At 43.8% G+C, this 21,715-nt stretch overlaps 1 protein-coding gene across 1 annotated transcript in view; it reads left to right on the plus strand.

The window, feature by feature from the left end:
• Positions 1-21,715, plus strand: part of LOC144892706 (uncharacterized) — a 137,208-nt gene that overhangs the window by 113,796 nt on the left and 1,697 nt on the right. The window lies entirely within an intron of this gene.

Below are 21,715 nucleotides of genomic sequence, written 5' to 3' on the forward strand. Positions count from 1 at the left end.
CATATTTTTTTTTTTTTTTTTAGAAAATAATTAAAAATGATATACAGAAATATCTAATTTACATAAGTATTCAGCCCCCTGAGTCATTACTTCATAGAAGCACCTTTGTCAGCAATTACAGCTTCGAGTCTTCTTGGGTATGTCAGTATCAGCTTTGCACATCTGGATTTGTGGAGTTTCATCCATTCGTCCTTGCAGATTTGCTCAAGCTCTGTCAAGTTGGATGGGGAGTGTCAATGAACATCAATCTTCAAGTCTTTCCACAGATTTTCAATGGGATTGAAGTCTGAGCTGAGCTTTGGCTGGGCCACTAGAGGAATTTCACATTCTTGTTCTGAAGCCATTCCAGTGTTGCTTTGGCTGTATGCTTGGGGTCGTAGTCCTGTTGGAACGTAAATCTTTACCCAGTCTAAGGTCTTTGCCCTTTGAAGCGGGTTCTGCTTAACGATTTGCATGTATTTGGTCCTTTCATTGTTCCCTCTATCCTTACAAGTCTTCCAGTCCCTACTGCTGAAAAGCGTCCCCACAGCATGATGTTGCCACCACCATGCTACATGGTAGTGATGATGTTGCCACCACCATGCTACATGGTAGTGATGGTGTTGGATGGGTGATGAGCTGTGCTTGGTTTCCGCCAGATGGAGCGCTTTTCATTCAGGCCAAAGAGTGAAATTTGTTATCATCAGACCATAGACACTTTAGCATCATGTTCTCAGTCTTTCAATTGCCTTTTTGCAATCTCCAGGCATGCTGTCGTGTGCCTTTTTCTCAGGGGTGGCTTCCGTCTGCCCATTCTCCTATAAAGCTGAGATTTTTGAAGTGCTGCAGAGACTTTTGTCCTTCTGGCAGGTTCTCCCATCTCAGCCAAGGAATTCTGTAGTTCTGTCAGAATGGTCATTGTGTTCTTGGTCAGCTCCCTGACAAAGGTCCTTCTTGTCCCGTTGCTCAGTTTGGTCGGCCGGCCAGCCCAATGAAGAATCTGGGTAGTTCCATATTCTTTTAATTTCCTATTGATGGAGTTCACTGTGATTTTGGGAACTTTCAACACTCTAGAAATAGTTTGACACCATTCCCCAGATCTATGCCCCCTGACAATTCTATCTTGGAGTTCTATGGACAGTTCCTTGGACTTCGTTGGACTGTATACATGCACTGTCAACTATGCCTTATATAGAAATGTGTGTTGCTTTCTAAATCATTTCAAATCATTTGAATTGGCCACAGGTGGACTCCATTCAAGTTGGATGCACCTGAACTCAGTTTGGAGCGTCAGAGCAAAGGGGTTGAATATTTCTTGACTCAAGACGTTTCACCTTTTCATTTTCAATGAAATTGTAAAAATGTCGAAAAAGAATTCCACTTTGACATTATGGGGTATTATGTGTAGACAACAACAACAACAACAACAGGCATTTTAAGGCCATTTTCCCTGCTAGAGCGTGGGTTAGCCTTGCGGTCCCCATGACAATCTTCTCCATTTTGCCCTATTTTCTGCATCTCCCCTTGTTAACCCCCTTGCCCGCATTTCTTCTTCGACCATCTTTAGCCAAGTCTTTCTCCGTCTTCCCTGTCCTCTACTTCCTTCCACATTCATTTCCATCACTCTTCTCAACCAGTCACTTTCATCCTTCCTCAACACATGACCAAACCATCTCAAACTGTTTCTCTTCACAGCATCCATCACAGGCTCTATTCCCATCATCTTTTGCAATTCATCATTTGTCTTCCTCTCTCTCAATGATACTCCGCACATCCACCGAACCATTCACATTTCCACCCTTTCCAGCCTTCGTTGCTGCTCTATGTTCATGTGTAGTATGTGTGGATTAGTGACAAAAAAGTCAATGTAATCCATTTTCAATTCAGGCTGTAATATCAAAATGTGAAAAAGTCAAGGGGTGTGAATACTTTCTGAAGGCACTATGTATGTGTATGTATGTATGTATGTATGTATATATGTATGTATATACATACATATATATATATATATATATATATATATAGTGGACTCCATCCATATACGTAGTCACGTGAAAAAGTAAGTCCACCCCATGTAAAGTTTTGACTTTTTCAACTTTTTTATAGCTATTTGATCTTCATTTCAACAATATTGATAGATAAAGGTGATATAATATAACAAATATCATGAAACATTTACATTTTGTAGTCCATTGTATAATTTAAATAAACATAAATGCAAATTTCGCATGTGGAAAAAGTGAGTACACCCTTGGCTCTAATAGGTGGTATTGCCCCCTTTGGCAGAAACAACCTCAAGTAGGCGTTTCTTATAAATGTCTACCAGTCTCTGACATCGACGGGGAGAAATTTTTGCCCACTCCTCCATGCAGAATTCTTTCAGCTGTGCGATGATTGAGGGGTTTCTTGCATGCATAGCTCGTTTCAAATCCCCCCACATCATCTCGATGGGATTTAGATCCGGGCTTTGACTTGGCCATTCCAGTACCCTCCATTTCTTTCTTTTCAGCCATTCCTTGGTGGATTTACTGGTAGGTTTAGGGTCATTGTCATGTTGCAAGGTCCACCTTCGGTTGAGCTTCAACTTTCCGACAGATGGCCTCACTTTATGCTCAAGCACCCTCTGGTACAATGAAGAATTCATAGTGGATTCTATGATGGTGAGCTGCCCAGGCCCTGATGCAGCAAAGCTGCCCCAAACCATAATATTTCCACCACCATGCTTTACAGTTGGTATCAGGTTCTTGTGGTCAAATGCTGTCTTTGGTTTTCGCTAAACATGTCTTCTGGTACTGTGGCCAAATAGCTCTACCTTTGATTCATCTGTCCAGAGCACATTGTTCCAGAAGTGCTGGTCTTTGCCTAGGTGTTCATTGGCAAACTATACTCTTGCCCTGATGTTCTTTCTGGACAGCAAATGTTTCCTCCTGGCATACCTCCCATGTAGATCAAATTTGTGCAGCCTCTTTCTAATGGTAGACTCGTGCACTTTGACATCAACAGTGGCAAGAGCTACCTGTCGGTCCCGTGATGACATTCTGGGGTTCTTAGAGACTTCTTTCAGCATCTTGCGGTCTGCTCTCGGGCTGAACATGCTGGGGCGGCCTGGCCTGAACAAGTTGGCAGTTGTTTGGAATATTCTCCACTTGTAGATGATCTTCCAGACAGTCGAATGATTGATTTCAAGTTGTTTGGAGATCTTTTTAAATCCCTTCCCAGACTCGTAGGCATCTATAACCTTCTTCTGAAGGCCTCAGAGAGCTCTTTTGATCTCGGCATTGTGACGCTGCACACTTCAACAACAAAGAGCAAACCAAACTAAATGTCTGAGGTTTAAAGGCGACAGGTTCCTCCAAGATCCTCTCTAACGATGTTCAAATCATTTGCACCTGAGCTGGTGCACTTGATTCTAATTTTAGGTATTTGAAGTAGTGATAAATGTAGGGGTGTACTTACTTTTTCCACATGCGAAATTTCCATTTATGTGTATTTAAATTATACAATGGACTGAATGAAATGAATGAATGATCGTTTTAAGGCCATTTTCCCCTCTAGAGCGGGGGTTGGCCTTGCGGGCCCCATGACAATCATGGTTCCCTGTTTGAGTCAATGTTTTTATGGCCGGATGCCCTTCCTGACGCCAACCCTTAGTCGCCTCTTACGATGCGCAGGGATACGGTGCACCTATTCTAAACTGGGGTACATACCGGGATCATTCATCCCAGCAAGCTGGTACTCAATTTTCCGACCTCGGAAGGATGACAGGCTGATTCAACCCCCCTGGTGTTAATTCAGCGATCGACCGGGATTCGAACCCAGGATCCTAGGATCCCAAGCCGGCACACTAACCGCTAAGCCAACACCAGGCTAAATTATACAATGGACTACAAAATGTAAATGTTTCATGATATTTGATATATTATATCACCTTTATCTATCAATATTGTTGAAATGAAGATCAAATAGCTGTATGTTGAAATATGTTGAAAAAGTCAAAACTTTACATGGGGTGTATTTACTTTTTCACGTGACTGTATATATATATATCAGCCTCTGAAAAATTATATAAAATTATATATATATAATTTTAGTATTGTCTGTACCTGGTGCTTTGAATCAGAATATATATATGGTTTATAATATTCAATGCAACAACGTTTAGGTGACATCGAGATTTCAAGATATGCAATTTGATAACTTCGGTAACATTGAGAAATACATTTAAAATATCCCCCTTATTTCGGAATGTTTCGAAACGCTGTATTACAACGGTTCAGTACTTTGAGCGAAATAGTTTTGATGAATCAAACGAACCGCGTAACAATACGGTTCAATAAGTCCTTTGTGATGTAGCAAGTATGCAAAATAGAATGGGATTATTACAGGTTCGAAAGTTTGAAATCGTAGGCCTATACGTTATACTCGTCACTGTAAGCACAGGAGTGTGTCTTCCACAGATAAACAGTGAACATTGGGCGTGATGAGGGGCGCAATATGCATCCGTTGAAATGTTTTAAAGATCGAATATATACGGAAGAGTGTGCGTTGATGTTCTGTAAATTTACCTGCTTAATAAATGTCTTCCGGAGTTAAGTTAAGCAGGTGCGAGTGGTAATGAAGTTAACGGTTTTGGAATATTTAATTCCTGCAGTTCGTCACACAATCCTCCTGACGTTGCAGTATTTTGACGTCAGATTTCACGAGGAATATAGTAAGATATGCTTTGTCTAACCACAAGACGATATGTGGTATATCAAACGAGGTACGTATAGCTCAAAAAAAATTCATCCCATTGTTTTATTTCTGCCATCAAACGCCATTATGACGCCAACGTGTATATCGTATGTTGTGGGTCAAACTGGCGACAAACGTCTATTTATATTGCCATGCTTGGTCACGGTGATACTTTGCTGCAGAGCTCGGAATGTTCTCATTCGACATGATAATCGATTCTCATTTTGACTCTGCGATGGTGGAACGATCTTCAAATTAACCAACCTCTCATATTTCCAATGGCAATTCTTGTAAGGTGTCTCGTGTTCGTTGATGACGTGACGTCATATTTTCAGGGCTTTTCTTTTTCGTCGTTCTTGGATCAAAATGCATATCTAGAAAGGTTCAAATAAATGTTTGACACGAGCTGCCGTCGTCATGCTATAGCCTCACGGAAAACATGTCTTATTCAGTTTTCTCGATTTGACGGATTCACACCTCCAATGACAGCTGTCTGTTGCTCGATTGGTGAGGGAAAGCAGTGGTCTATTTCTTCAATAAAAGTCAGGTGATGAAATTGTGTTTGCTCCACGTAGCGACATTAAATTTGAAATGATGAGCCGATGGAGTTTGAGTTTGCGTACGGCATCCGAGTGCTTAAAAGGTGCATATATGTGGACGACCATAAAGAGGAAACACCATGGGACAGGTGCAAAGTCAGCGATGCTCCAACGAGCAAGTCGTCATCGACTAAGCTTGCCTGCGCAATAAGCATTGCGCATTTTCATGGACTCCCAGGAAGCCCTCGGCATGAGACCGCAAGGTATGGTGCACTGATACCACTCGGGATTTCTCGATATTCCGCGCCAGTGTGGCCGTTTCTTTACAGAATAAGGAAGATCATTCCACCGCAGCAAAATACCATACCCCATACACATACGTTACAATACATAATGCCATGTTGCGGGAAAATGTGAAATCGTATAGAAATCTCGTGTGAATTTGTACAAAAAACAACAACACGACCGATGGTCTAACGACAGCGGAGCCGGGCTTGGATCTGTTGTCCCCTTGTCATGTGAGTAGATCATCAGCTCTGATTGGTGGACGTTTGTGAGGGAAATACATACGTACGCCGGACTGACAGACAAACGCTGTTCCAGACAGCATTGTCTTACGTGCGTAAAAATATGCCTACCGAACCACGTGACCAATAACGTCATCAAATTATTTTTTCCCATGACCAATTTATCCCTAAATCACGCTCAATAAATTTCATAATGATCGGATCAAGCGTTCTACTTGTCGATTTATGACGTCATAATGAAGGCACCTATGACGATATCATTAACATATGTTATTCCCCGTGGCGAGTACTTCACAATGAACCACCTTTCAATTTTTTCCATGGAGCGGTTTCGAAGATATATAGGTGCAAAGTGTTTCGGTTTTTCCAAGACTGCACCCGTACCGCGTCATATATGACGTCATAATTATCAATAAATTTTTTACAGGAGGAGGCGCTCTGGTAAAAATTTCATGTCAATCGAACCGACGGATGCCGAGAAAACGAATTTTAAAGGACATAAACCCGCAAAATGCTGGCGGAAGGGACATACATACATACATACATAAATACATACATACACTGGACAGACAGACAAACAAACGCTGTTCCAGACAGCATTGCCCTACGGACTACGCTGTAAAAAAAAAAAAAAAAACTGTGTGTGTGTGTGTGTGTGTGTGTGTGTGTGTGTGTGCGTGTGCCGTCCCTCGGATGGACGTTAAACTGGGCGTCCCGTCTGCTCCCAGGAATTAGATGATGAACGTTAGTTGATGGACGGCATCATGGACAAATTCCAAAATTCCTCCCTAACTACTGCTGGGAAGGCAATGGCAAACCACCCAGTGTAACCATTGCCAAGAAACTGCTTTGGCAGCACTGACTCTGCAACAGACTATGGTACATCAGAACCAGAATATATAAACATTGCCCAACAAATAGCTGACTTGGCGAGAGGACAATAAACGAAACATGTAATGGCAAATGTGATCAAAACGTCACGTCCTGTATTATGTCTTAAGCTCAAAGTATAAGGAACCATCTTGCGTATCCGTATGAATTTGTTTTCACACCGACTGTGCCATTGTGTGTTGTGACTACAACGACAACGTGCTTACACCATGCCCTTCCCCAAAAAGCCAACACCTTGATTTAAAAGACCATTTCATTTGCTGTTTGCATGACGCCTCGTACTTCGCAAAAGTGTAAGTTCTTTCAAACGACCACACACGGTCAAACATTTCTGCTGAAAGTTGAAATAAGAAAACTGATGTTACACATCCACCATACACATGTTCATGTTAAAATGGAAGGATGGTTTGTAATATTTTTATGCCTACGCCGACAAAGTCGCTGGAGGCATTATGTTTTCGAGTTGTCCATCCGTCCGTCCCGTCCGTATGTATGGGCTAAACCTCAGTTGTCCATCCGTCCGACCGTTCTCAGCAACCATATGTCCGATTGAGACGAAACTTTCAGGGTAGGAGTGACACCCATGCAGAATGTTTTGATGATAATTGTGACGTCATAGTTCACGTGGAATGGCAGCCATCTTGGATTGGCACATTGTCAAGTACTCCCAATAGGGAACAAAAGCATAATATCCGGCGAAGCCGGTGTTGTCAATGAACGCGTACGTATTATGTTGAAAAAAACAGGTTATGCTGGATCCCTTGGCTTGAGAATTTCGAATCTTTGACGCACCAAATCGCTCAATGGAGGCCGCCATCTTGCGAATGCGGAAGTATGCATAACAAATTGAAAAAAGTTCAATAGGAGTTTGTTTCACCCGTCTTTGTTTGATTCACAATCCTACGCACCTCTAATTTGTAATTAAAATACTTTAAGACCAACCTCGGCCCGCACGGGCCTGGTTATCTTCAACAAAAATCGTCACCAAACACCAGAACCAATGAGATTCGAGCATTTGAAAAAATATTTCAAAAACCAAATCACTCAATGGAGGCCGCCATCTTCCGGATGCGGAAGTATGCATAAAAAAATTGCGAAAAAGTTCAATAGGAGTTTGTTTCACCCGTCTTTGTTTGATTCACAATCCTATGCACCTCTAATTTGTAATTAAAATACTGTGAGACCAACCTCGTTATCTTCAACGAAAATCGTCACCAAACACCACAACCAATGAGATTCTAGAATTTGAATGCATAAAAAAATTGCGAAAAAGTTCAATAGGAGTTTGTTTCACCCGTCTTTGTTTGATTCACAATCCTATGCACCTCTAATTTGTAATTAAAATACTTTAAGACCAACCTCGTTATCTTCAACGAAAATCGTCACCAAACACTGGAACCAATGAGATTCGAGCATTTGAAAAAATATTTCAAAAAAGCTTATTACGCGTTTCGGAGGGTGAAAATGGCGTCAAATATTCTAAAATTGACGAAGAATTATTTTTTAGAAATCTCGTGGCCGTAGGGGATACTTTTTCACGGCCGGAAATAGCCCAAGTTGAGACGGAATTAACCGAATTAATCAAGAAGTAAATTTTATCAATTTTAATCTCATCCAGAATGCAAATGGTGTCATTTTAGGTCTGAATTTGCGAAACTTTGTGAGCTGACCAATCAGCGATCAGCTTAGGTCAGCCAATCAGCGCCATCGGCACGGTTTGATTAACGACAGTCACACATTGCCGTTGAAACGGCGCTATCGTCTGATCTGTCGGCACTGACCTCACTGCAAGCTAACTTCTTCTGGTGGAGGAAGCCGCAGTGCCCGGAGAGAACCAGTCCTGACAGCGACTGAAGTTAGAAGACTACACACATACTGTGAAAACGTATGTTATGCCCAGTTAAAATTTCTTAAAATAGGCCCTAAGCTAGCACATCGTATAGTTACTTCCTTAAGCTTCTTGTGACATTTATTGTATGTAGGTATTGGGGAGGACTGTCTGCTCTTCTCTTTTACCAAGTCTTACCAGGTACGGTACCTACTACACCTACCTACTACCAACTACCTAACCTACTGATGCCATAGTCAATAGTGATGGGTAAAATAGTGGCAAGAGGCTTTGGCTTCGCCGGCTCATTGCGGCTTTGCAGTCGGGTACTAGTAATGATGACATCATAGGTGAAGTGGTAGACCAGCCAAAAATGTTTTAATCGAATTCCTTATCGTAAAAAGCTGAAATTGCATGCACATGATCTCTGATCCATTTGTATTGAAATATTAAATTGATGACATCATAGGTCACATGGTTTGGCAGCCATATTGGATTGAAGGGAAATATTAAATAATTATATCTCTGAAACCGCTCACCCTCTCAATGCGAAATTTTACAAATATCATCTAACAGCACTGTTGCATATACAGTAGTTTGAAAATGATGTCGTAGGTCACGTGGTTTGGCAGCCATCTTGGATAGAAAAATGAACCTTATCCGATCAACACGAAACTTCACAAACGTGATACCCTACCCATACATAATACATATGCAGAGTGATGGTATCCCCTACCCATTGTGGGACAATGCTAGGGGAAAAAAGTGACAGTCGCATTGTTCTAGCTTATTTTATTACCCTCGCCAGAGGAGAGAAACATGTTCATGTTACACACCCACCTGTTACACATCCACAACATGTGTATACACGTTCATGTTAAACACGAAAACGGAAACAAATTTGCCAATGTAATTTCTAATTTACACATACACCTCATTCAACTGCAATGTTGTGAGCATCTCATTCTAAGAACATTGTGAACGTGCCTTAGATACACATCATATCCTCTCGACCTTGTATAATTAATTATTCCATATCTTGGTGCTGAGTGAGAGATGCCATCCATGGCCTAGTTGTTTGTTGGTGAGAGTACATTAATAACTTCAGTTAAAAGTGGCTGTGTGCCTGGCTTGCACAAATGTCTCCTTAAGTTAAGCTAGAGAACTAGTTAAGATAAGTACCTGGTTTATAAATTATATTGAAAGCTCCAATTTGTGCCACCTTCTTGGAGGGTCTGCCCGCAGGAGGTAGATTGGCCCAAGGCAAATTTGTTTCCGCATTTGAGTCCGTTTGTTTGTCTGTTTGTTTGTCTGCACAGAATAAATATGATTTTCTCTGCAACCGTTGGTCCGATTGACAGTAAATTTTCACCATAGGTGCAACTCCACCTGTAGAATATTTTAATGATAATTATGACGCCATAGGTCACGTGGTTCGGCCGCCATCTTGGAAAAATCGAAAAACTTTGCAGCTCTATATCTCGGAAAGCGCTGAATAGAAAAAATTTAGACATGTCTCATTGTAAAAAACTCTCCATGCGGAATAAAACATGTTAATGATGATGTCATAGGTGCCTCCATTATGACGTCATAATTTGACAAGTACAAGACTTCATCCGATCAAGATGAAATTTCTGGAGCATAATCTAGGAATAAATTAGTTTAGAAAACAAATAATGATGACGTCATCGGTCACGTGGTTCGGTCGCCAAATTTGTTTTAACACAAAAGCCTTAAAAACCACCGAAAATACATCCTGGCGAGGGTTTGCAATCTCTGATTGCCCTTTTTCTTGTTTTTATATGTTTTTATGTTGTTTTTTTATGTTTTTATTTTTTATGTTTTTTAATCCAGCCCCTTCCCCCCACCCCTCTCGCCCCCATTTAAAATTGCCTCTTACTCTCAGTACATGCCATTTATACCCCTCTTACTCTTGTTCTTCGTATCCCTATTCCTCTCACATCCCCATACCTATCAACCTCCTCTTTCAATTTTAATTTCTTCAATTTAGCTCCACCTCTTGTTTATGTGATAAATAGATGGGCCTTAACAATGAGAAGCAATTATAGCATTAACTGGTTTATATGGGTTTTCATTATTTTGATAATATTACACTTAAAAAAAAAAAAAATCTGATACGACATCATTATATGTATTCAATTAACGTTGAACAAATAGACCAACACATTAGATGTATTATATAAATAATGATTTCTGGGATCAGTGAGAAATCAAAGATGGCGCCCCTCCGAAATCCCCCCAAAATATAAGATATAAACAAGGTTTCTTCGTTGGCGAATGCATATTGGACCGGGAGTCTATTATGACACCTTCGGCCTGCACGTTTGCACTAATTTCTGAAAGCTGTGGTTGTACTGCTGATATAGTGCCCCCGGTAGGTGATAACTCGCCTCCTCTTTGTCAAAAGACGCAGTGGGATCTTTAACATCCACCAACTAACGCTCGGTCATGGGACACCCGGCTTAAAGTCCATCAGATGGACGGCACACTCAGTAATGAAACACCTTGCCTGTGAAGTATCAATCCAACAGTTTATACAGTCAGGCCGATAAATAATCGAACCCAGACGAGACAACTCAAAGGTAGTGTGTGTGCTACATATGCACCTCCATATCAGAAACAAGCGTGGCTAACCTTGAGGGGTTTTTTTTTTTTTTTTTTGTATACAGATTCGAGGCTCGCGAAAGAGCTAACATTTATCACACAAACAAATCAAACAGACAAAAAAAGTATTTAAAAGGGGAGTGGTAGACAAGATGGGGAGAGAAGGGGAAGCACACAAACACAACATTTGAGAGCAGGGATATCGGGAGATGTGTGGGAGGGAGAGGGCTTGGGGGGAGGAGGCGTGGGAAGGGGGGGGGGGGGGGGAGAAGAATAAAACACATGGACACCAAGGACTTCCAGGAAAGAAGTTGATATTTCAAAAAAGTGGATTTGGGGTGAAATTAGCGGAGGTAGAAAAGATCAAGGTTTTGGATGGGGGAAGATAAGAGATGGTGGTGAACAGCTGTTTTAAAGACCTGGAGGGAGGAGTGGGATTGAAGAGAGTGAGGGAGTTTGTTCCAGAGGCGGGAGAAAGGAGGAATGAAGGAGTGAAGGTGAGCAGAGAGTCTTGATTTTGGCAGTTTAACCATAAGAGGGCTGCAGGCAGATATTGTGCGATCTGTAGGAATATTTGGGGGACAGAGCCCAGAGAGAGCTGGGGGAGCAAGGCCGGAGAGGAGTCGGTAGAAGACGGAAAGACCACCAACCTGCCTGCGGTGAGAAAGTGAAAGGCCCTCGGAGATAGCTTCATCGCGGGAGATTCCAATGATTCTGAACGCTTTGGTTTCAACAGCGTGAAGACGAGCTAGGTGTGAGGCAGGAGCACCAGCCCAGAGGGGAGAGCAGTGTTCCATTGAGCTGTGGATGAAAGCCTTGTATGTGGTGAGGAGCTCAGGTGTGCCAAGGAAGGACTTCGCACGCCGGAGGATGCCCAGTCGGCGACTGGCTTTGGAGGCCAGATTTGAAATGTGGTTTTCCCAGGAAAGATCATGGCAGATAGGGAGACCCAAAAGCTTGAGTGACAGAACTTCTTGGAGAGGATTATTCAGAAAGTGGATGGGAGAGTTGTCCAGTCGGTCTTTTCGGAGAGACATCGTAAGAGTGTGAGATTTGTCAGGATTGAAAGACATGTTCCACTTGTTTGCCCAGTCTGTGATTTTGTCCAGGTCTGCAGAGAGTGAGGAGTCCGCAGACTGCCGATCTGAGGGATGAGGAATGCAGCGGCAGAGAGTGGAGTCATCAGCAAAGAGATAGAGAGGATTTTCAAGAGAGTCAGATAGATCATTGATGAAGACCAGAAAAAGCACAGGGCCCAGAACACTGCCTTGGGGAACTCCAGCCTGAACAGGAAGAGGAGATGAGAGAAACCCATTCAGGGCCACACGTTTACTACGACTAGAGAGGAAGTCCGCCAGCCATGTATGGAGATTTCCATGGATACCAAAGGAGGAGAGTTTGGTGAGAAGAGCGGGGTGCCAGACCCTATCGAAGGCATGTGATATGTCAAGGGAGACGGCTTTAATTTCCTGTTTGGCATTGAGGACCTCCATCCATTGTTGAGACAGCAGAAGCAGCATGTCCAGAGTAGAGTGACCTGGTCTGAAACCAAATTGATGATCAGAGATCAAGCCATTGGAGAAGAGGAAAGAATTCATATCCGAAGCAATGGTGGATTCTATGACTTTGCTGATAATTGGGAGAAGGCTGATTGGTCTGTACTTGCTAGGATCTGTTTTTGCACCTTTTTGTGTAAAACGGTGATGTCGGCTGATTTCCAAGCAGATGACAGATTCTCTTGAGCAAAAGAGAGGGTGAAGAGAACAGAGAGAGGGAGTGAAAGAGCGGAAGAACAGGATTTTAGGACCCGTGGGCTGATGCCGTCAGGTCCAGTTGCAGAATCAGAGTCGAGGGTTGACAGAAACTTTTCCACCTTGTCAGGAGGAAAGGACACAGAGTCCAGGAGCAGCTGGGTATGACTGGGTACGGTGGGTACAGAGAGGGATGGGTTTGGGACACAAGATTTAGAGGCAAACAGAGTTGAGGCATTCAGCTTTTTCACGTGCAGAGTCAGCTGTGTAGCCGTTTGAGGTAAGGGAGTGAATGGAGGGGGAACAAACACCAGAAACAGATTTGACCAGACGCCACCAGGATTTGGAAGAGGGAGACAGATACGAGAGTTTGGTCTTGATAACGGAGAGATATTGTTTCCTGGCTCTCCTGAGGGTGGACACACACTTGTTTCGGGCTTTGTGAAAGGAAATGAGACTTGCTTTCCAGGAGACGAAGGCAAGTTGTTTCTGGGCAACAGCCTCACCACAAGATTCCGTGTACCATGGATGGGAGGAAGGGTATGACAACTGAAGATGAGATGGGATAAATCTGTGCATGAGAGAGAGCAATTTAATTTGGAAGAATTCCCAGGATGAGTTGATGTCAGTGGCGGTAGAGATGGGAGACCAGTCCAGATGATTGATGGCTGCTTGAAGACCGTGCCACTCGTGCCAGTTGGCCTGAGTGAAATGCCAGACTCGTCGACACTGAGGAGGCTCTCTGAGAATGGTCAGAGAGATGTCCACTTTAACAAGCACATGATCAGATGAGCCGATTGGAGCAGAAGAAGAGCAGCATACATTTTCAGGGAAGTTAGTCATAACCAAGTCCAGAAGAGAAGATGCTCTGTTGACTGAGATCCGGGTCGGGAAATTGACAGATTGTGTCAGTCCCAGTGAGTCGCAGAAGTCCTTTGCTGAGGAGCCATGGCTGGTGAGAGAGGTACCCACACCCAGCCAACTGGCATGGTGACAATTGAAATCACCACATATGAGGAAGAGAGAGTTGGGATGAGTAGATAGAAGTTGGTCCATATTATCAGACAGCGAGATGTAGATGGAGTCATCACTGTTTGGTGGATGGTACAACACACATATGAACAAAAGGTTGGAGCAAAGGGGAAGCCGTAGCCATAGGTATTCATGGGGGTGAGGTGGAGAGAGGGCAGTGCAGGGCGAGTGAGGAAGAGAGTTTTTGATAAAGATAGCAATCCCACCTCCAGGACGAGGCTCAGGTCTATCATACCGGAGGAGGGAGTAACCCAGGAGAGATACTAAGGAATCAGAGAAGTCATGAAGGAGGAAAGTTTCTGTTAAGCAGATCACGTCTGGTTTGTCAGAAGCAACCAACCTTTTTACAAAGCATTGTCGTTTGTGATTTGATTCTGCCTTATAAATTGAGACGATTTCCAAATTTCTGCCTTACATTTTATTTTATAAATCATTTAATTGTTTTAAATTTAATTTAAAATTATTTTCTTAATTTTATTTTTCCAAATTTCTAATGATAAAATGTCCTCTTGTCTAACGTAAGAACTGGCCAGCTTGTTCATGAAAGACTTGGGCCAATCTACCTCCTGCGGGCAGATCCTCCAAGAAGGTGGCACTAATTGGGGCTTTCAATATAATTTATAAACCAGGTACTTATCTTAACTAGTTCTCTAGCTTAACTTAAGGAGACATTTGTGCAAGACAGGCACACAGCCACATTTAACTGAAGTTACTAATGTACTCTCACCAACAAACAACTAGGCCAAGGCATCTCTCACTCAGCACCAAGAGATGGAACAATTAATTATCCAAGGTCGAGAGGAAATGATGCATATCTGAGGCACGTTCACAATGTTCTTAGAATGAGATACCCACAACATTGCAGTTGAATGAGGTGCATGTGTAAATTAGAAATTACATTGGCACATTCTCTTATTAAAATTCCATGCACTTGTAACAACAACAACAACAGGCATTTCAAAAGGCCATTTTCCCTGCAAGAGCAGGGTTAGCCCTGCGGCCCCCATGACAATGTTCTCCATTTTGCCCTATTTTCTGCATCTCCCCTTGTTAACCCCATGGCCCGCATTTCTTCTTCGACCATCTTTAGCCAAGTCTTTCTCGGTCTTCCCCGTCCTCTACTTCCTTCCACATTCATTTCCATCACTCTTCTCAACCAGTCACTTTCATCCTTCCTCAACACATAACCAAACCATCTCAAACTGTTTCTCTTCACAGCATCCATCACAGGCTCTATTCCCATCATCTTTCACAATTCATCATTTGGCTTCCTCTCTCTCAACGATACTCCACACATTCACCGAACCATTCGCATTTCCACCCTTTCCAGCCTTCGTTGCTGCTCTACGTTCATTACCCATGTCTAACACTTCTCACACATGCAGCATACACCTTCCCTTCAGCTTCAATGGCACTCTCCTCCTCATCTGCACGCCACTCAGTTCCCGAAACTTCTTCCATGCACATCTTACTCTCGCAACCGTTGCCGAGTCTGATCCACCTTCTCCATTCAGCATGTCTCCTAGGTAACAAAATGTTTTCACACCTTCCAGCTTCACGCCGTCTCCAAGATCCAACTCAACATTTCCTCCATCTGCAGCTCCCTCTGTGCACACCTTACACTTGAATGTAGCTGCCACACTGGTTAATGACCCTCTCAAACCACTACATTTTTGATGAACCCACTCAGCGCACATTGTACATTGAATTGAGTTCACTCCGACACCCTTTCTGCACATAGCACATGACCACTTCCCACTTCTTTCCACCTCACCACATGCTTTACGACTTGCCATCACCTTTGTTTTTCCGATATTCACCTTCAGACCTTTCGTCTCCATACATTCCTTCCACTTGTTCATCTTCTCCTTCAGTCCATCCATACTTTCTGCAATCAACACCAGATCATCTGCATACAACAACTCCCACGGTAAACCCTCCTTTACGTTCCGAGCCAGCACCTCCATCACAGCTACAAATAGTAGTGGACTTAGTACCGACCCCTGATGCACTCCCACCTTCACCTCAAACTCACCACTGTTCCCGTCCTTCGTCCTTACAGCTGTGCGCGCTCTTTTGTACATTGCCATCACTACTCTGATCAACCATTCCTCCACTCCTAACTTCCTCAATGCCCATGTCACTACTTCACGTGGAACCCTATTGAATGCTTTCTCCAGATCAACAAACCCAAGAAACAAATTCTTCCTCTTCTCCATGTACTTCTCCTGCAACTGCCTCACAATAAAAAGTACGTCTGTCGTTCCTCTTCCTGGCATAAATCCAAACTGCATTTCGTCAATCTTCACTTTCTTCCTTATCCTCCTCTCCAACACCCTTTCCAATACCTTCATTCCATGCTCCAATAACTTTATCGCTCGATACGAGCCACAGTCCAGAGGGTCACCTTTCCCCTTGTAGAGAGGGACGAGGGTACTCAGTTCCCAATCCACTGGAATGCGGCCTTTTTCACCACCAAATTGCAGATCTCTTGTCATTCTCTTCACACCCCAATTTCCTGCTGCCGTCAACATATCTTCCACAACTCCCGTCGGCCCTCCCGCTTTTCTACTCTTCATTGCTTTAATCGCTTCCTCAACTTCCTTCTCGGTTATCTTCCCTGCCGGTCCTAAAACTGGGTTACTCTCTATGTTGCCATCCCATTCATTCTCTGCATTCAACAGTATTTCCATATATCTCTTTCATCTTCCTTTAATTCCATCTGGGTCCACAACGATTTGTCCCACTTCATCCTTCAAGCAACTCACCCCCATCACATCACACCTCTCTTTCGCTATCTGCTTTGCCATCCTGAATACCGCTCTCTGACCCTCTTCCAAATCCAAGCGTTCTCCGAACATTTTCCGACATGCCTCCTGTGCCTTTGCTACCTCTTTCTTTGCAGCCTTCTTGGCTGCCTTATAACTTTCATGCTCTTCCTTTTCTGCCCCCGTACCCTTCGCCTTCTGCCACTGCTTGAACTTCTTCCTCTTCTCGTCAATCTTCTTTCCAACTTCATCATCCCACCACCATGTTTCCCAGTGCCTCGGTGGTCCTTTTGTCCATCCACATACCTCACCAACGGCTCCCAACAGACTTTCTTTCATTGACATCCAACCACTTTTAGCTCAACCACATCATCCTCTACCATACTCAGCCTCTCTTTTAATGCCTCCCTCACTGTCACCTCTTTCAACCTCCAGACCTTCATTCTCGGTTGGTACTTCACCCGCCGAGCTCTCCTCGCACCTTTCAACCTTATGTCGCAGACAACCAAGTGGTGCTGTGAAACAGCCTCCTCCCCCGGGATCACCTTTGTGTCCCGGAGGTGACCCCTATCTCGCCTACGCACCATCAGGTAGTCAACGGTTGTCGTCGACCCACCTGACGTGTATGTAACAAGCTCATTATCCTCTTTCTGGAAGTGAGTATTACAAATCAACAAATCAGCTCCATCAGCAAACTCCAAAATCCTTTCCCCTTCTCCATTTCTCACACCATATCCGTAACCCCCTGAACTCCCTCAAAACCGTCCATACTCCTTCCCACATGTCCATTTAGGTCTCCTCCTACCACAACAACTTCCTTATCTTTCACGTTTTCCATCAGCTTCTCTATTGCACACCAGAACTTGTCCTTCTCTTCATCGCTCCGACCAACCTGCGGAGCATATCCCGAGATTACGTTCACCAAGAGCTTTCCAATCATCATTTTCACCATCATCAACCTTTCACTCACTCTCGTCACACTCACCACACTGTCTAGAAACTCCTCAGAAAACAGGACACCAACACCATTCACGCCTTCTGGGCACCCATGCCACACAAACTTGTATTTCTGTCCCTGCCTACCCTTCACCATTCTCACACCACTTCCCTTCCATCTTGTCTCCTGCACACAACATATGTCCACTCTTCTTCTGACCAATACTTCCACCACTTCTCCTGATCTCCCTGTCATTGTCCCTACATCCACGTCCCAAACCTCAGAAACCGATCTCCACGTCGGGCATCAGACTTTTCGTCGTCATAAATGGAGTGATTTCCACCCTTGCTTCGATCGGGTTCCCTACCTTGAGTTTTGACGAGAGGGAGTGGGGTCCCCCACGGGGTACTTCGGGCTGTACCCTGCCCATATCTCGTTGTAATTGTCATGGTTCTCTTTTTGAGGCAATGTTTTTATGGCCGGATGCCCTTCCTGACGCCAACTCTTTTAGTCGCCTCTTACGACACGCAGGGATACGGTGTACCTATTCTAAACCGGGGTACACACCAGGGACATGCACTTGTAAATTGAAGAATATAAACCAGCGGTGTCTTGCACCATTGTGGGTATTTGCAGAACTTTTGAATGCCCTTCCTCCACCATACAAGCACCGCCATTACCTAGCCAAATAGCACATGAAGGCTATTAGCCGGCCAAATAGCAGATGAAGGCTATTAGCTGGCCAAATAGCAGATGAAGGCTATTGGCCGGCCAAACAGCAGGTGAACGCTATTGGCCGGCCAAATAGCAGACGAAGTATCCGGCCAAATAGTAGATGAAGGCTATTATCCGGCCAAATAGCAGATGAAGGCAATTGGCCGGTCAAATAATAGATATAGGCTATTAGCCGGCCAAATAGCAGATGAAGGCTATTATCCGGCCAAAGAGCAGATGAAGGCTATTATCCGGCCAAATATCAGATGAAGGCTATTAGCCGGCCAACTAGCAGATGAAGGCTATTAGCCGGCCAACTAGCAGATGAAGGCTATTAGCCGGCCAACTAGCAGATGAAGGCTATTTTTTTTTTTTTTTTTTTGTATACTGAATCGAGGTTCGTGAAAGAGCTAACATTTATTTCACAAACAAATCAACCAGACAAACAAAATATATAAAAAGAGGGAGCGGAAGACAAGATGGGGAGAGAAGGGGAAGCCTACAAACATAACATTTGAGAGCAGGGAGATGTGTGGGAGGGAGAGGGCTTGGGGGGAGGAGGCATGGGAAGGGGGGGGGGGGGGGGTGGGAGAGGTATAAAACACAAGGACACCAAGGACTTCTAGGACAGAAGTTGGTATTTCACTCCGCTATTAGCCGGTACTCCGGTATTAGCCGGCCAAATAGCAGATGAAGGCTATTATCCGGCCAAATAGCAGATAAAGGCTATTCGGTGGCCAAATAGCACATGGAGGCTATTAGCCGGCCAAATAGCACATGAAAGATATTAGCCGGCCAAATAGCAGAGAAAGGCTTTAAGCCGGCCAAATAGCAGATGAAGACTATTAGCCGGCCAAATAGCAGATGAGGGGTTTTAGCCGGCCTTATAGTAGAATGAGGGGTGCCGTCGGATGCAGGTATGTCCATGTGCATTGTTGCAGAACATCTTGGTTTGGTACAGTACAACGGCACAGCTGCAACAAAGTCACATCACCATTGGTGCCACGAATGCCCATGGCACCGCAAATTAGCCATCCCTGGGCGCCACAGATATACTCCAGCAACCCATGAATGACGTCACAATGCGTGGCTGCTGTTTTATTTACCAAGCTATAAACACAGCGGCTGATTTCTATTCTTGGCTGCATGCAAGAAAGCCTGCTGTTGAGGCTCAGAACACAAAATGTCGCAATGTGCTCCGGCACACACGCAGCAGCTGGCGGAGCAATGGGAACGTCTCTTTTTCACGGATATGCAAATCGTGCTTCAACATCGATGGTGCTGATGCATGATTTGATGATTGCAGTGAGGTGTGGAACGAGAAAATGCAACTACCATGAGGACATCTTGCAACGGCATGCCCAGGTGGTGATGTTGAAATATGGGAAGGAATTCATCATTATATCAAGACTCACAATGTGTTATTGCGAAGGCACACTGCCACCACCGGTGTTCTATGGAGCACCATCTTGTCCTGTTCTAGTGGGATAATGTCCATCCTCATATATATGAACGCATCGGATCATCTTGCTTTACTGTCCAGCTCAGTTTCCTGACATATCCTAAAGTGAGGTCGAGAAACATTTCACAAGGAACTCACCTTGACGTTGCAAACGGCGATAAAATTATTCGAGCATTGCAAGTACATGAAATCTGGAGAATGGTGGAAAAGGGCAATCTACATATTACACACACTAAGATGGCGGTGCTCCTCCTTCCTAATCCCTATAACTCTTCCTTTTATTTCCTATTCTCTCCTTGTCCTTCCATTTCTCAAATTTCCTCTTGCCTATGTAATATGTAGATCATGCTAAAGTGTGCATGATCATCCTACTACTCATGCTAACTCTACGTCACATTTAAGGACCCATGTGAAGTAGCTCATTGCTATGCAATAGAATTAACATTGACAAAATGTGAGGGAAAAACAAAACTGATTGGTGTGATGGTCAGCAAGTAAATCATCAGCATTTGCAAAACGTTACTTTGATTCAGTACGTAAATAAGTTCAAACAAGTCAGGAGACGACGATGGTTCACGAGCGAGCGGTATTCAATGTTGTGTTTCAATTTCAATTCAATGCTCCTCTCAAATGTTGTGTTTGTGTCCTTCCCCCTCTTTCCCCATATTGTCTACCGCTCCCCTTATTTTGTGTTTTATGTGCCGGTTTGACTTTTTGTGTGATTAATGTTAGCTCTTTTACGAGCCTCGATGTTGTATTAAAAAAAAAGAAAAAAAAAAGGACGGACTATAACCGAAACAGGCCCGGACTGGGGGGTCGGGGGCCCACGTGGCATGTTTCGGCCCCCGACATGCGGTGTACATGCCTATTTACAAAGGGCCCCATACACTGCGTGCGCAGGCCTTTAAGAGCCAGCTGTACGTAATTGTGTGTGGTGCTGGCCTGGAAATGTCAAAACGAAGGTTACTGACCTTGAAATGAGATAGAAAATAATGTATAATCAGTTACGAGGTTAGTTAGCTACACAATACCGAAAATTAGGTTCGATTCCGACAACTTTGAAACTTTCACCTTTGTGACCTTCAAAGGTCGAAGATTCTGAAATTTGTTGGAAAACTTGTATTTCATGATGTATGTGATATTGATAACATAAGATCATGTACGACATTTCACCCTATCAGGAAGTGAACAATGTAATAAAACCATCAAAAATCGACTTTTCTAAATTTCGTGACCTTGTGACCTTGACCTTGGGGCGAAAATGAAAAATCGAGCTCCGTGGGGCTAGACACATGACATTGGCCTAACCAAATACCGAAACCCCTGTCAGATTCCAGCAACTCCCTCGGAGAAGATGTAGCTTGAACTCGATTACCCCCTAAAAAGACATCTTTTTCGGGCGTGGCTCCGCCCACAATGGGCGCAATACGCCCACTCTAGGCAGGACACAACTAGATCAGGATATCAACCTCCCACCCAAGTTTCACCAAGATCGGATGATATCATCGGGTAGTTATGCTGCGGACAGACAGACAGACACACACCCATGACGAATATAGTGGTCACTCTGTTTGATAACTCGTGAACCAATAAACAGCTGTTCACCACCATCTCTTATCTTCCCCCATCCAAAACCTTGACCTTTTCTACCTCCGTTAATTCACCCCAGATCCACTTTTTGAAATACCGACTTCTTTCCTGGAAGTCCTAGCAGTGTCCATGTGTTTTATACCTCTCCCACACCCCCCCCCCCCTTCCCGTGCCTCCTCCCCCTAAGCCCTCTACCTCCCACAGATCTTCAGATGTCCCTGTTCTCAAATGTTGTACTTGTGTGCTCCCCCCTCTCTCCCCATTTTGTCTACCGCTCCCCTTATTATATGTTTTATGTGTCCGTTTTTTATTTATTTTTGTGATTAATGTTAGCTCTT

This window comes from Myxine glutinosa, chromosome 6 (assembly GCF_964187855.1).
Source record: "Myxine glutinosa chromosome 6, kmMyxGlut1.1, whole genome shotgun sequence".
NCBI classification, from domain to species: domain Eukaryota; kingdom Metazoa; phylum Chordata; class Myxini; order Myxiniformes; family Myxinidae; genus Myxine; species Myxine glutinosa.